Source organism: Pseudonaja textilis, chromosome 2, assembly GCF_049901715.1.
Source record: "Pseudonaja textilis isolate UNSWEBS1 chromosome 2, rPseTex1.2, whole genome shotgun sequence".
Taxonomy (NCBI): domain Eukaryota; kingdom Metazoa; phylum Chordata; class Lepidosauria; order Squamata; family Elapidae; genus Pseudonaja; species Pseudonaja textilis.
The window spans coordinates 141,564,642-141,577,164 of NC_141991.1; the positions used below are offsets into that span (position 1 = coordinate 141,564,642).

General features: G+C 40.5%; 1 pseudogene across 1 annotated transcript in view; it reads left to right on the plus strand.

Moving 5' to 3' along the window:
• The window catches only part of LOC113444861 (LIM/homeobox protein LMX-1.2-like), an 85,897-nt pseudogene that overhangs the window by 66,171 nt on the left and 7,203 nt on the right, over window positions 1-12,523 (plus strand). Inside the window, exons 3-4 of the transcript XR_015741542.1 lie at window positions 10,172-10,404; window positions 12,273-12,430. The product of XR_015741542.1 is annotated as an LIM/homeobox protein LMX-1.2-like (transcript). The remainder of the gene's footprint in view (window positions 1-10,171; window positions 10,405-12,272; window positions 12,431-12,523) is intronic.

Genomic DNA, 12,523 nt, shown 5'->3' on the forward strand with positions numbered 1-12,523 from the left:
CTGTCCAGAGCATCATAGACATTCACATCCAGAGGCCAGGATTCTTCCCCTTCCTCATTCCACAGTCGGAGGGTGAATTGTATTCCAACACAGATGAGGAAATGGCTTCTTCTGCTATGACTTAAAGTAGGCATAGTAGCTCAAAGGGTTATTCAGTAAGCTGCAGTTGACCAGTTTCATATGCCATGATGATTTTTCACACAAAATACAGGATTCACAGACAACATTAAGCTCCCCCAAAGCCACCTTCTTATTCAACAGCCTGTATCTTATCTTAATTTTCAATTGAATGTGACTTCTTATTCTCATGATAAAAAGTATTATAGATAGTTAAACTAAACTATTTAGAAACTAGCTATACTATATTTTAGCCTAGATTGCTCTGCAAATCCAGCTCCTGTGGTTAATTTCTTGCCAATTTAGAAAGCTCATTGAATAAACCATGTTCAATTTATCTATGGGGGGAAAATGGATTGTGGTAATGTGAGAAATATATGAAAATACTTAATATTGGTGAAAGTATTAGAAATTTCCACAAATCAATATTAGGGAATCTATATTCATTAGCATGAAAGGCAAGCTCAAGATAAAATCCAGTGAATTCCAATTAAGTCTTCCATGACAGCAACTTTTTTGTTTATTTTCTTATACTATTTTATGGCAACAATGTCATCAGTTTCACTGGTATCCTGTGTCTGTCGTGTTGTCCTGTCATTTTTGCACCAAACTGTGGACAAGGCAAGTGCAAATTAAATTGTAAGGGCACCTGTGCTTTTCATTGGGAATATTCTGTTTATTCTGCTTATAAATTTGGTCATTTCAAATCAGCATGGGAAGCAGATTAACAATGTGTTTTCATTACCTCCTATAAAAGGTTCCAATAAGGAGGAAAATGGTATAAATGTATGGAATGTGGAAAGAGGTTCATATTGGATAGGGAGATTACTTTACAGAAAGGGATCAGCACGGGATAAAAACCATATAAATGCCAGGAAGCTGGAAAGCATTTCAAACAGAGCAGTCAATTCATTTCTCATAAAAGGTTTCATGTAAATGTAGAGCATAGAATGGTTTTAGAATTAGAATAAATTGGTTTTGGTTATGCTGCATTGTGGTAGGTTCTGTGTATTTTGTTATTGGTCCTCTTGTTGTTGTGTTTTTAGCCTATGTCAGTCACCTAACACTACTCTGTGCACAACTTGAGCGGTGATATAAATTATTTGAATAATAACAAAAGCAGCAACAATATCCTCTCATGATTTCCTAGTGTCATTGTTGTTAACTGTAATTTTCCTGTCATAACTATTCATTCTACCCCCAGCTGGACTGGGAAGTTGCAAAGTATCTTGGAGAAGTACAATCAAATTGCATTGCCAGGAAAATTATATGGATCCAGGAAGTCACCAAAAGTCAACCTCAACTTGGAGAGTTGACTGCATCCTGCTTTTGTTCTCTGGATGCTGGTGGTGAAAAGATAGAGCTGCATTAAGGAGCTGCCAAACATATCTGAAAAGATCTAGAAAGATCTCTTTCCATCCTGAAACACCCTTTTTATTTTAAATCCAAAGTTTCTACAGTCCTAATACATAGTAGTTTCCCTGTTTAATTTTATCCTTGAAAAATCCTTTGAGGAAGGTAAAGCTATCATCATTGGTTTAAAGTGTATTATATGTTTTAATTGATATGACTATGTAGATTGCCTAGGGGTTTAACCATTACAGCACTCTTTCTTTCTTTCTTTCTTTCTTTCTTTCTTTCTTTCTTTCTTTCTTTCTTTCTTTCTTTCTTTCTTTCTTTTTCTTTCTTTCTTTCTTTCTTTTTCTTTCTTTCTTTCTTTCTTTCGATGGTGAAATGACACTATTTCACTTCATGGTTCTAAATGTTATAGCAGCGTAGAAATCAAATTCTTCTTCCTTTCCTGTGGCAAAAGAAACTGTGTTGAAGCTCCTCAGGAACCGTTAACACCCTTTGTCCAAATCCAGCAGCAAGCAATAACATAAGCAGCAGTCATAAAAAGAAAACCATGAAACATATTATTATAAATTCTTCAATGGGATGGACCTGAGACTAAATCAGAGGATTTGGGGCACATAGAACAGCCCTTGCTGGATAATCCAGTAGAAACTTGTATGGATCCCAGGTTGTGATGCCGCTTCCAGTAATCATTGAAAAGCAATGTTTTAACAGCCCACAAAGTCTTAACTCTGGATAGCCTAAAATGGCAGTGGTTCCATCTCACAGGTAATACACAGATTCCCTAAGTTATCGTGTTGTCAATCCAGCCCCAATAATATACCAGTTTTCAATCCACTGGTGGCTAACAGAGCAGCCGCCGGTTCCCATAGCAACCTAAACAATATTACCCAGGCTTAAACGGATTCGGACGATATTAAAAAAGCAGCCTCTTTAGGAATTCCTGGAGCTGAGAATTTTAATTTTGCGTAATGCGAGCTGACACTGTGTTTATGAGACACTCGCTGGCTGTTTTCTTCAATTAGTGCAAAGAGGAGCGGATTTGTTTTCCAGGCTTAAGGGGGAAAGCATTATTGAGTTATGGATAGATGCAGGTCACACTGTCACTGCCATCAATCCCATAAGATGTAAATTCAGGGGAGATTTCTAGCAAATGCCGAGGTTTTTTAGTCCCACAAAGATAACTACAGTACCTCATTCACACAAGGGGAAGAATAAGTCATGGACAGGTTGATTTCTGGACAAACTTCAACTGTGAAGTGAGATAACTTCCTCAGTCCTCTCTGAACTTGGTTGTTTTCTTGCAGACATTTCATTACCAAAACATCATCAGTCCTATGTAGGCAACGTCACATTAATTTGGGTAATGAAAACGTCTGCAACAAAACAACCATGCTCAGGGAGCACCAAGAATCCCTTTATTTCAACCCTGAGCTACAAACATTTTCCTTTATTAGATAACTTCCCCAAAGATGGGGCCAAGGTTCATAAGGAGGGAAGATATGCATAAATGACCACCCCAAAATCCCAAAGCCAGTAGGCTTCATTCAACACTTAAAGAAGTACCCAAGCCTTCCACCCATTCCCCATCCAGAAGATGGAGGTAATGGTTCTGATTTTCAGAGAGTAGAAAGAGTCTGGCAAGTGTAAGGAGATAGTAGTGGGTGGTCTACCAAGCAGGTGGCAATTCGTACTTTCTCTTTCTGACTGCTGTGGGATCATCTGGCTCTTTGCAGCCCAGGTGTGTTAAGTTTCCTGATTGGGTGGTTGAAATAAAACGTCTCTCCTTGGCAGACCAATGGGACTGCGGTATGTGGTTGAACTGAGGAGACACAGGCCATGCCCAAAGCCCAAATGCATCACTTCAAAGTTCTGCAAAGCAAGGAGGCCTTTAAATCTCCCCTGGTTTTATCTTATGCCACTATGCTGGGTCGGGCGTTTGTTTTGTGCATGCTGCCATGCCCAGAAAATAGGCAGAAAATAGGAATGGGTGGCAAACTAACTTTGAACTCTCTGTGTAACCTTTGACTTTGTAAAGCTTCCCAAAACATATACAGGTAATTTTAACTTATGACCATAGTTGAGCCTAAAATTTCTGTTGCTAAGCGAGGTGGTTGTTGAGGGAGTTGTGCTCCATTTGATGACCTTTTTGCCATAGTTGTTAGGAGAATCACTGCAGCTGTTTAGCGAATCAGGCAGTCATTAAGCAAATCTAGCTTCCCCCATTTGATTTCCCCCATTTGCTTTTTGGAAGCTGGCTGAGATTACATGACCCTGGGATGGTGCAATCATGGTAAATGCATGCCGGTCGCCAAGCACCCAAGTTTTAATCTTGTGCTATAAGTGTGGAAATCGGTCGTAAGTCACTTTTCTGCTGTTTTAACTTCAAACAGTTACTAAGTGAATGGTTGTAAGTTAAGGACTCCCTGTACAATCAAGAAGATATTGCACTGATTTTGAAGCAGCAGAGTGGCATTGTAATTAATCCTTTCTTTTCCTTCCTTTCTTTTCCTTCTGAGTTCTTATTAAAGCTGTTCTAGAATTTGCTAGTTCTCTGGTGGTAGCTTTATGAAATGGAGACAGATTTCAGAAAAACACCTATATTTATTTAGATGCAGTATTTCATTAATTAGTTATTTTACCTAATTTATAAAGTCACGTAACTCACTAAAGAAGACTCCGGACGAGGTACAAGAAAGCTAAAACAATCGTGTTATCATATGATTTCTTCTATTTTGAGAATATTTCCATAGTCAATAGCTGAGGGAGAGATGGGCTAAGATTTTTGTGTAGTACACAGTGGCGTGAAATCATTCCTGCAAAAATATGGATTACAAAGTGGCAATAAAGAGTTTTATACATCTTACTACCACCATCTAGTGATCACTTGGATTTTGCAGTTCAGATGCCATAGGCATATGTAGCAGAAAATCTTATTACTCTCTCTCTCTCCCCCTCTCCACCTTCTGTGTGTGTGTGTGTGTGTGTGTGAGTGTGTGTGCGCGCGCATGCATGTGTGTGACTTTGAGTTATTGATGCCTCCTGATGACTGCCAAGCCCCTACAATTTTCTAGCCAAGATTTCAAAACTGATTTGCTCTTGTCTTCTTCTTAGGGCTGAGAGTGAATGATTGTCCCAAAATCACTCACCGGGCTTTGTACTCAAAGCAAAAGTACAACTCATTCATGGTCTCTGGATTTCTAGCCTTGTGCCTCAACCACCACGCCAAGCTGGCTGTATTTTAATCAGCCTTATGTTTTGGTTTAATTTGTTTTAGCTGTTTTAATTTTTTTTACATTGGTTTCGTTTATTTACACAGGCTTTGTGTTTTGTTTTTTGTTTTTTTTTTACTTGTGAGCCACCGAGAGTCACATATGGGAGAGGGGCAACTACAGAAATTGAAATCAATACGTCAGAACAATATTTATAATCTGAGTAACATTTGGAATATTCTTCCTTTTGCAGTTTATCACATTGCCATTTTTATCCCCTGCCCCTACACCATTTATGCTAGGGCTACCAGATTTGGGTTTCTGAACTCCAGAGAAATAGTTGCATGGGCTACATCAGTTCTGTCAAACTCCTGGCCCACGGGCAGGGGTAGGATGCTACTGGTTTGGCCCGTTTCTATAGAACCTGTAACTGCAAAGAGCAGCTGACACCGAATCGGTTTGGTGTTTGGCCCACCGGCTTGCCTGGGCTCTAGGCTGTCCTTTATTCCCTATTTTTCCCTCCTTAGCTGCTTTGTGTGGCACAGCTGAGGTTGAAAAAGCAGGAAACAAGGATTTTCAAACGCTGGGCACCAGGGCGCAGCGCTTGTCAGCTGTCCAGGCAGCACAGCTGATGATTTCTTGCAAATGCTGCACATACGATTGTCCTCAGTTTGGAGACCTGGCAAATCGCTCCGCTGGTTGGCCCCTCCCCTCCCCTCCCCGCCCACTCACTCCTTACCTGGCATGCGAGCCATCCAACTTGCCTGGTTTGGTAAGTTGCTATTTTTCCTTCCCCACCACCCCCCGGACCATCAGCTGTTCTGCTCTGCCAGGAGATTTAGATTAGCTAGAAAGCAGGAAATCCTTGGATTTCTTGCTTTCTAGCTAATCTAAAAGCAGAGCCAAACCTTCCTTCAGACTGAAGCTTTTCAGTGCAGACTCAGGTAGCCGATTGCAGAATCATAGATCTCTAAGTGAATCTGTGATTCTGTGAGCAACACCATCTGCCGCCTGCTTTGCCTGCTTTTGGGTAAAAGTTGCTCTTTTTTAATAAAAAAAATCAACATTTACATACATGGTGTGTTGTAAGTTAATTTTGTGAGTTTGCTTGCAAGCAAATTTTATGTGACAGACTCAGATAGCCGATTGCAGATAGATAGATCTCTAAGTGAATCTGTGATTCTGTGAACAACTCAATCTGCCTGCCTGCTTTGCCTGCTTTTGGGTAAAAGTTGCTCTTTTTTAATAAAAAAAACCAATCTTTATTTATAATAAATATTTATAATATTTACATACAAGCCATGCCCACCCAGTCACATGACCACCAAGCCACACCCACAAATTAGGCTTCTTCTGACCTGAAGCATTTTCTCACCTTACCTAACTGGCAGAAATAACCAGTTATGGATGTGAGCTTAATAAGAAAAGGTTGACCAAACAAGTCTCCATTGGTAAGAAAAGCAACATCTTGCTAGAAACAATCTGCTGTATATTCTTGATCTCTTAGAATAGCATATTTCATTACATACCTTTATTTTTCTCAGCACATCATGAAAATTTAATGCAGAAAAAAAGACACTAATAATGATTCCCCATGTATTCCTCAAAAGGCACATTATAATGAATGTCTAAAGACTGTCTCTGTTCCATTCACCAATAAAAGTGGACCTAGCAGGTCAAGCATCTTACATATTTTTGGTTTCAGTTTAAAAAGGCTAAACCAGGTGCAGCTTGAATACAAAGTGGGGATCAAAAATATGTAAAAAATCTCATTTAAAAAAAATGTTTCCATTTGGAGCAATTAACTATTTGAAGTCCATTGATGAAGGTCTGGATGCCAATTAACTTAGAAGCCAAAAGTGATAGGCGCAAACATATATCTGCGCAAGCAGATATATTGAGGTTATTTTACCTACCAAAATAAAATATACTGTTTTTAAATGACTGGTTATTGCTGAGGAGACAAGAGAAAATTGTGTGATTCTGGCTTGTGAGTTGAAAGATAAGAGATAGTGAGAGTATCTGAGCTATTGGGAGTCAGGATTACTTTATCTGAATCATGGCAAGTGGAATTTCATTAATAGTATCTCTAAGGGGCACAACCCATGCATATTTTTCCAATCATTCAGTTATGTTCTGTTAAAAAATGGGTGTATCCATGACACTCCAAATGTTGTTGAACTACATTTCCCAGCATTCTTTTCATATTGGCCGATGCTACTGTTAGTTTTAGTTCATCCATATCTGAAGGGCCCCATGTTCCACCCACTAGTTTAATGTTTTCATCTTCACTAGCAAACTTGATGGAGAAGGCAGTTGGCAGATGCCCAGGAGATACGGATGGAAAAACAAGAGATTAGCTTAGACACAGAAATAAATCACTGACTTTGAGCCTGGAAGTTGGTACTAACTTCAAAGAACTTCTCTGCCACTAAAACTCTGAGACTATTGTCTGGACAATTTTATTTTTGAACAAAATTTGTCATCACTGTTGCATCCAAAGTTCACTGCAGAGGAATGCTTACATGTTTGTGCTTGTTTTCTATAGCATTTATATAGCTGCCCATCCTTCAGAGCTGAAAGATATCTCTACATAATTCTCAACATTGTCCTCCAAATACTTTTGTAAAGTTCTGATAGTTTGCATTTGCTACACTTATGCAGGACTGCAATTGCAAAGAGGAAAGGATGTGTGGACATGGAAGTTACAATTGTTTGCATGTTTTTAAATCACATTCATGGTCTAAATCAACTTTTCTACTCTGAAACTGTACATATGACCTTCAGGAATTCACCAGGGCCAATGTATAATAGCAGATAGCATTTATCTGCCATCTCTGACTGCTTGCAAAAATATTAATTTGCCAGCCTCTGACAACTGACATATAATAGGAGTGACATTCTGGGGAACAAATTTGACTTAGTTCTAAGAGCATACTGTCCAGTTTATACCCAGTTTTATTTGTGATTAGAACATCTGTATACACTGTTGTTGTAAAAAAAATAAAATTTTATAATTAAATTGAAACAATTAAATATTGAGTTAAACATGTATTAAAATGTTATGTAAAACATATAAAACAAAATAAAATAAAGTAACAGAGTAAGAGCAGATTTTTTTTTTTAATTAAAATGTTACTGCAGCATTTCCACTGAAGAACTGGGTGCTGAAGTCGGATTTTGAAATAACATATGGAGATCAACATTCCGCTTTCAAAGACTGAAAATTCACCCACTTTCTCTTTTCCACCAAAAGTTTATTTTATCTCCTCTTGCACATGCATTTATTATGTTTCTCTTCTGCTTTTTCTCCCCAGATGGTTCAGGGAAGGATGTGTGGTTTTCTCTCCCCTCTCTGCTTCATTCCCAAAATAACTCAGCGAGGTGGAGAGATGGTCTGGGGCCATCTCTAGTGAGTTTTCTGGCTGTATGGGAATTTGAATCCCGATCACCCTGGCCGACGCTCTCTTTCCAAAACGGCTTTTTAATTTGCTCTGGCTGTTTCTGTTTGCCTGTCTGCCCGCCTCACACCTATGTGCCTCCTCTTTTCTCAGCCGCAATAAATGCAAGAAAGAAAACGAGCAGGCAACTTGTCTCCTCTCTCTCTCTCTCTCCCCCCGCCCCTCTCCGTCGGAACAGCCCCAACCTATTCAAGCAGAAGTGTAAATCCAAGCGGAGAGCATTAGGCAGGGATGAGCCTTCCCTGGTAAATCCTCCCCATTCCGCGCTCTGCAAGAGTTTGCTAGCAGGATTAACCCACGCCTTGTTCTCAATCCCGGTTTATGAGTTTCCCCGCTGGCTGGGAGGATCCTGTATGTTTAAACAACAGGCTAATTAATCCTCATTTTATTACTTTCTCTTGTCAAGTGGCTAAAGAGAAGCTGTCAGCTCGGTGAGCCGCCCCACTCGCGTTTGTTTAGCTTCCAAATTACTTCATCAGAACCATCTGCTGCAAACGTCTTGGCTGGAGTTATTGATTTCTCTATTCAAATGCCTCGCTATGCCAGGAGGCGAAGACATTAAAAAGAAAATTTTAGGGTCATGGATCCAGGGTAGCGCTGTTTGTTATTTAGGTCAGGGAAGGAATGCCTCTCCAACTGACAGGTGGAGTTATGGACAGAAACGGTTTACAAACCGTTTGGAATTCAAGAAACAGGCAGGTTCTTCAGGAATTCTCCAATGCCAAAACTGGAGGAAAACAAGCAAATGTAAAGTCTTTAAATCTGCAGGAAAAACACAATCAGGAAAATATGTTGAAAGGCACATTTTATCAATTATGGGTTATCTCTGTTTTAATTTATTTATTTTTTTTCAAAGAGGTGTGCCATGCTTCTTTCTATTCAACTTTGTTTTCATTTTACTTTTTCTCAAAAAAAAAAAGTATGCTGTCCCATCTGATACAAAACTGATGAATAACAATGCAGTGTTTCTTCAACTTAATTGCAACAATGGTTTTAAACCCATTTTAGTTTAGTAAAAATAAGTCTTGATTATTCAAGTTTCGGCATCATTTATTGTTGCTGTTACTGCCATTTCTAGCTCAAATGTAAAATGTTCAGGTGGCATTCTCTTCTGGATGCACAAGAAGGGAACCAGTTTTAAATAATTTTACAGTAAGCCTCAACTCCAAGTGATTGCAAGGAACTGTTCCAGGAACCTTTCAGGATGATAGGGTAGAAAGTAATTGCTATTGCTTTCTTCATCTTCCCATTGTAGCCTTCAGCCCTCTTGCTTCTTAGTAGTCTCTCATCCAAACTCTAGTAACCTGGTCCACTCTTCCTATGCTTTTCAAGATCAGCCATAGTAGACTAGATGCTGCCACCTAGCTGGACATATGTTCAATTTTTAAAAGCAAAGGAATTATAGTACATTGAGGGGTGATGGTTCCTTCAAATTGTTCTCACTTCTAAATTTGCCCCGTTAACTGACTTCAGGCTGAGATATTAAGGCTCCTTTCTTGGGCATCAGCTGCCTCAATATCTTACATAGCTACTAACAATGATCCTTGTGCTCCTTATGTTACAGAATGTTTTCAGCTAATTGAGGTTGAAGAAGTTTTGCCGAACGAATAGAGCTGAATAGTGGAATGAATTGAACTGAGCCGTGTGGAGCACAGTAGAAACTCCTTCTCAATCTCACAGTTCAAGTAGAACATGCAATTGCACTGAGGTTGCATGACACAACATTTCAATATTGTGCCACCAAATGGGAGATCATGTGTTTCCTAGGGACCGCGGGTTGTCTGCTTGTGGAGTAGGGCCTATTGGCAATCGGATGGGAAAGCTGGTGTACGTTGGGAAAAAAACAATCTTTAACTTTACTGCAGTTCATGTACAGTATAAACATGCAAAAGAGAAGTCTAAAAGTCTGCAGAAGGGAACGCAATACACTGTTAACAAATTAGGCCTCTTCATCAGCTTCATGCCTTATCGTCTTAATTACTTTGCCCCAATTCTCTCTCCTCCCCCCCCCCTCCTTTCGGTCAGGCTTTTCCAGACCAAATGCAGCGGCTGCCTCAAAGCTGTGGCTCCTTCTGAATTCATCATGCGGGTGCTGGAGAACGTCTACCACGTCCACTGTTTCTCCTGCTGTGAGTGTGAGCGGAGGCTGCAGCGCGGAGATGAGTTTGTGCTGAAGGAAGGGCAGCTGCTCTGCCGCAGCGACTATGAGAAGGAGAGAGAAATGCTAAGCGCCATCAGCCCTGCACCCACGGAGTCAGGTGAGACAGGAGTGGCCACAGCTAAGTAGAATGAGCCTCAACATGGGCAGAGAGGCCCTTTTCATCACACTGTCTCCCATAACCAGCTCTCAGGCATCTGAGGCCACTGAAACACAATCCTCTGTGGACAAATGAATATCCAATCCTGTTAGCTGGTTTATTTCCAAACTTGCACAATCCTGAATGCACAAGGTTGCAGGAGAAAGTCCCCCTTGATGTCATGAGTTTCCACTTCCAAAGAGGCAAAATGTTAAAATTCATGGTATCCAATTTTCTGGTGTTATGCCCAGACTGAAGAATTCTACTTTCTTTCCTTGAATTCTATCTCCCTAGTTAATGCTAAAAGGGCAGATTAAAATATAGCTGGATAGAACTCCTATACTCCCCAGGGATGGAAAGAGAGTAGTAGGAGATATGCTGGAAGGCTATAAGAAGTGCAAAAGGCTGCACATGTCAAAATCGCTACACAGCAATGAGAAGAACTGTAGCTCCTTTCCCATACACCTTTCTCCAGTTGCCCTGGATATAACTGCCATCATTTATATTCTGGGGAGGGTAAGAGCCAAAGTATCTAACGACCATCATGCTTTAGAACATCTGGATCTGAGCCAAGCATCAGAGTCGTTGAGGTTGGGCACCTGCTAAAACCTAACATTTTTTCAGAGGACCCATTATTGACCCAAGGCAATTTCTCATTTTTGGTTAGGGAAAATGCCTAGAATCAGTGAACTGGCTCTGCTTCCCTTGCAATCCAAATCCCCAATTAGAGAAGAGAAGAGAAAGTGGCTATAATGGTCTTGGGGTGGTGGGAAGGAGCACATATGGAATCCATGTGTGAGGGCTTGCTAAAAAGAACAACAGCAACACCTAATTATAAACTGAGTAACTAACTGGAATTGGACAACCTGAAGCATGTATGTTAAAAATCCTTTAGGCATACATGTTAATAGCAAACATACAGATCTTCATTCCAATATAAGAGGAGTTTCTGTTCTTCTCTTCTGGTGTGGAAGAAGTTGCAAGAGAAGTGGAAGCCATGTGAAGAACATTTAACTCCTTTCCTGGCTTTGTCTTTATCCCTTTAACAATGGGGTGGGGGGGAAAGGGGAATTTGGAGTGTTTGGCCAAGTCATTTTCTATGTTTCTGGCATCAGTTTCTGGAATAGGCCCATCTCCTCCTTGTCTTTTTAGGTCTAATTTGCATAAGTATTAAAGCAAAGTAAGTTAAGGGTTCATTCCACTCTCATAACTTTTGCCACTTGTTCACATGTCTGTACCAGCAAGGACAGAAAGAAGGAGGAAAAGCAGAAGCAACAGCAGATCCCAAAATTGACCCTTAGCCTCTTTGGGGGGGCCTGGTTTTGACACATGCCAAACCATGCCAGGTCCTGATGCTACAGGTGTGCGGGTATTGAATCTTTTGGCCCTGGCATCTTTTTACATTTTTAATATTTCAATCAGGGAAGATCATTCTCTCAATTTTTACATTCAAGACTGTCAATTTTGTGGCAAGACCAGGGTTAGGGTTACAGTCTATCTCAAGGGTCTTCAAACTTGGCAAGTTTAAGACTTGTGGACTTCAACTCCCAGAATTCCTGAGCTAACATGACTGGGGGAGGAATTCTGGGAGTTGAAGACCACAAGTCTCGAAGCTGTCAAGTTTGAAGACCCCCCCCGGTCTGCTGTATACTGTACCTAACAGAATCTGCTCCGAGTGGCGTTGTTTGGTAACATCCATTCAGAAAGGGTAGGTGGTTTGGTAAATGAAAGGATGGCTAACCATCCTTGGGTGTCTTATATTTCTAGGGAAATTTCTCTTGCTGGTGACCAGCCAGGAAATCTGTCATAATCCATGTTTTCTTTCATAGTGAAGAGTGAAGATGAGGATGGGAGCCACCCACATGGCAAAGGAGGAGAGGAAGGCAAAGATCACAAGCGCTCCAAACGCCCACGCACCATCCTCACCACGCAGCAGCGACGGGCATTCAAGGCCTCCTTTGAAGTCTCCTCAAAGCCCTGCCGGAAGGTTGAGTTTCTCCCTTTCTTTTTTTTAAAGCAATGCTACCACAACGTTGAGTGGAGGGATGGGTGACCTGTGGTCCCAATAAACACTCTAATG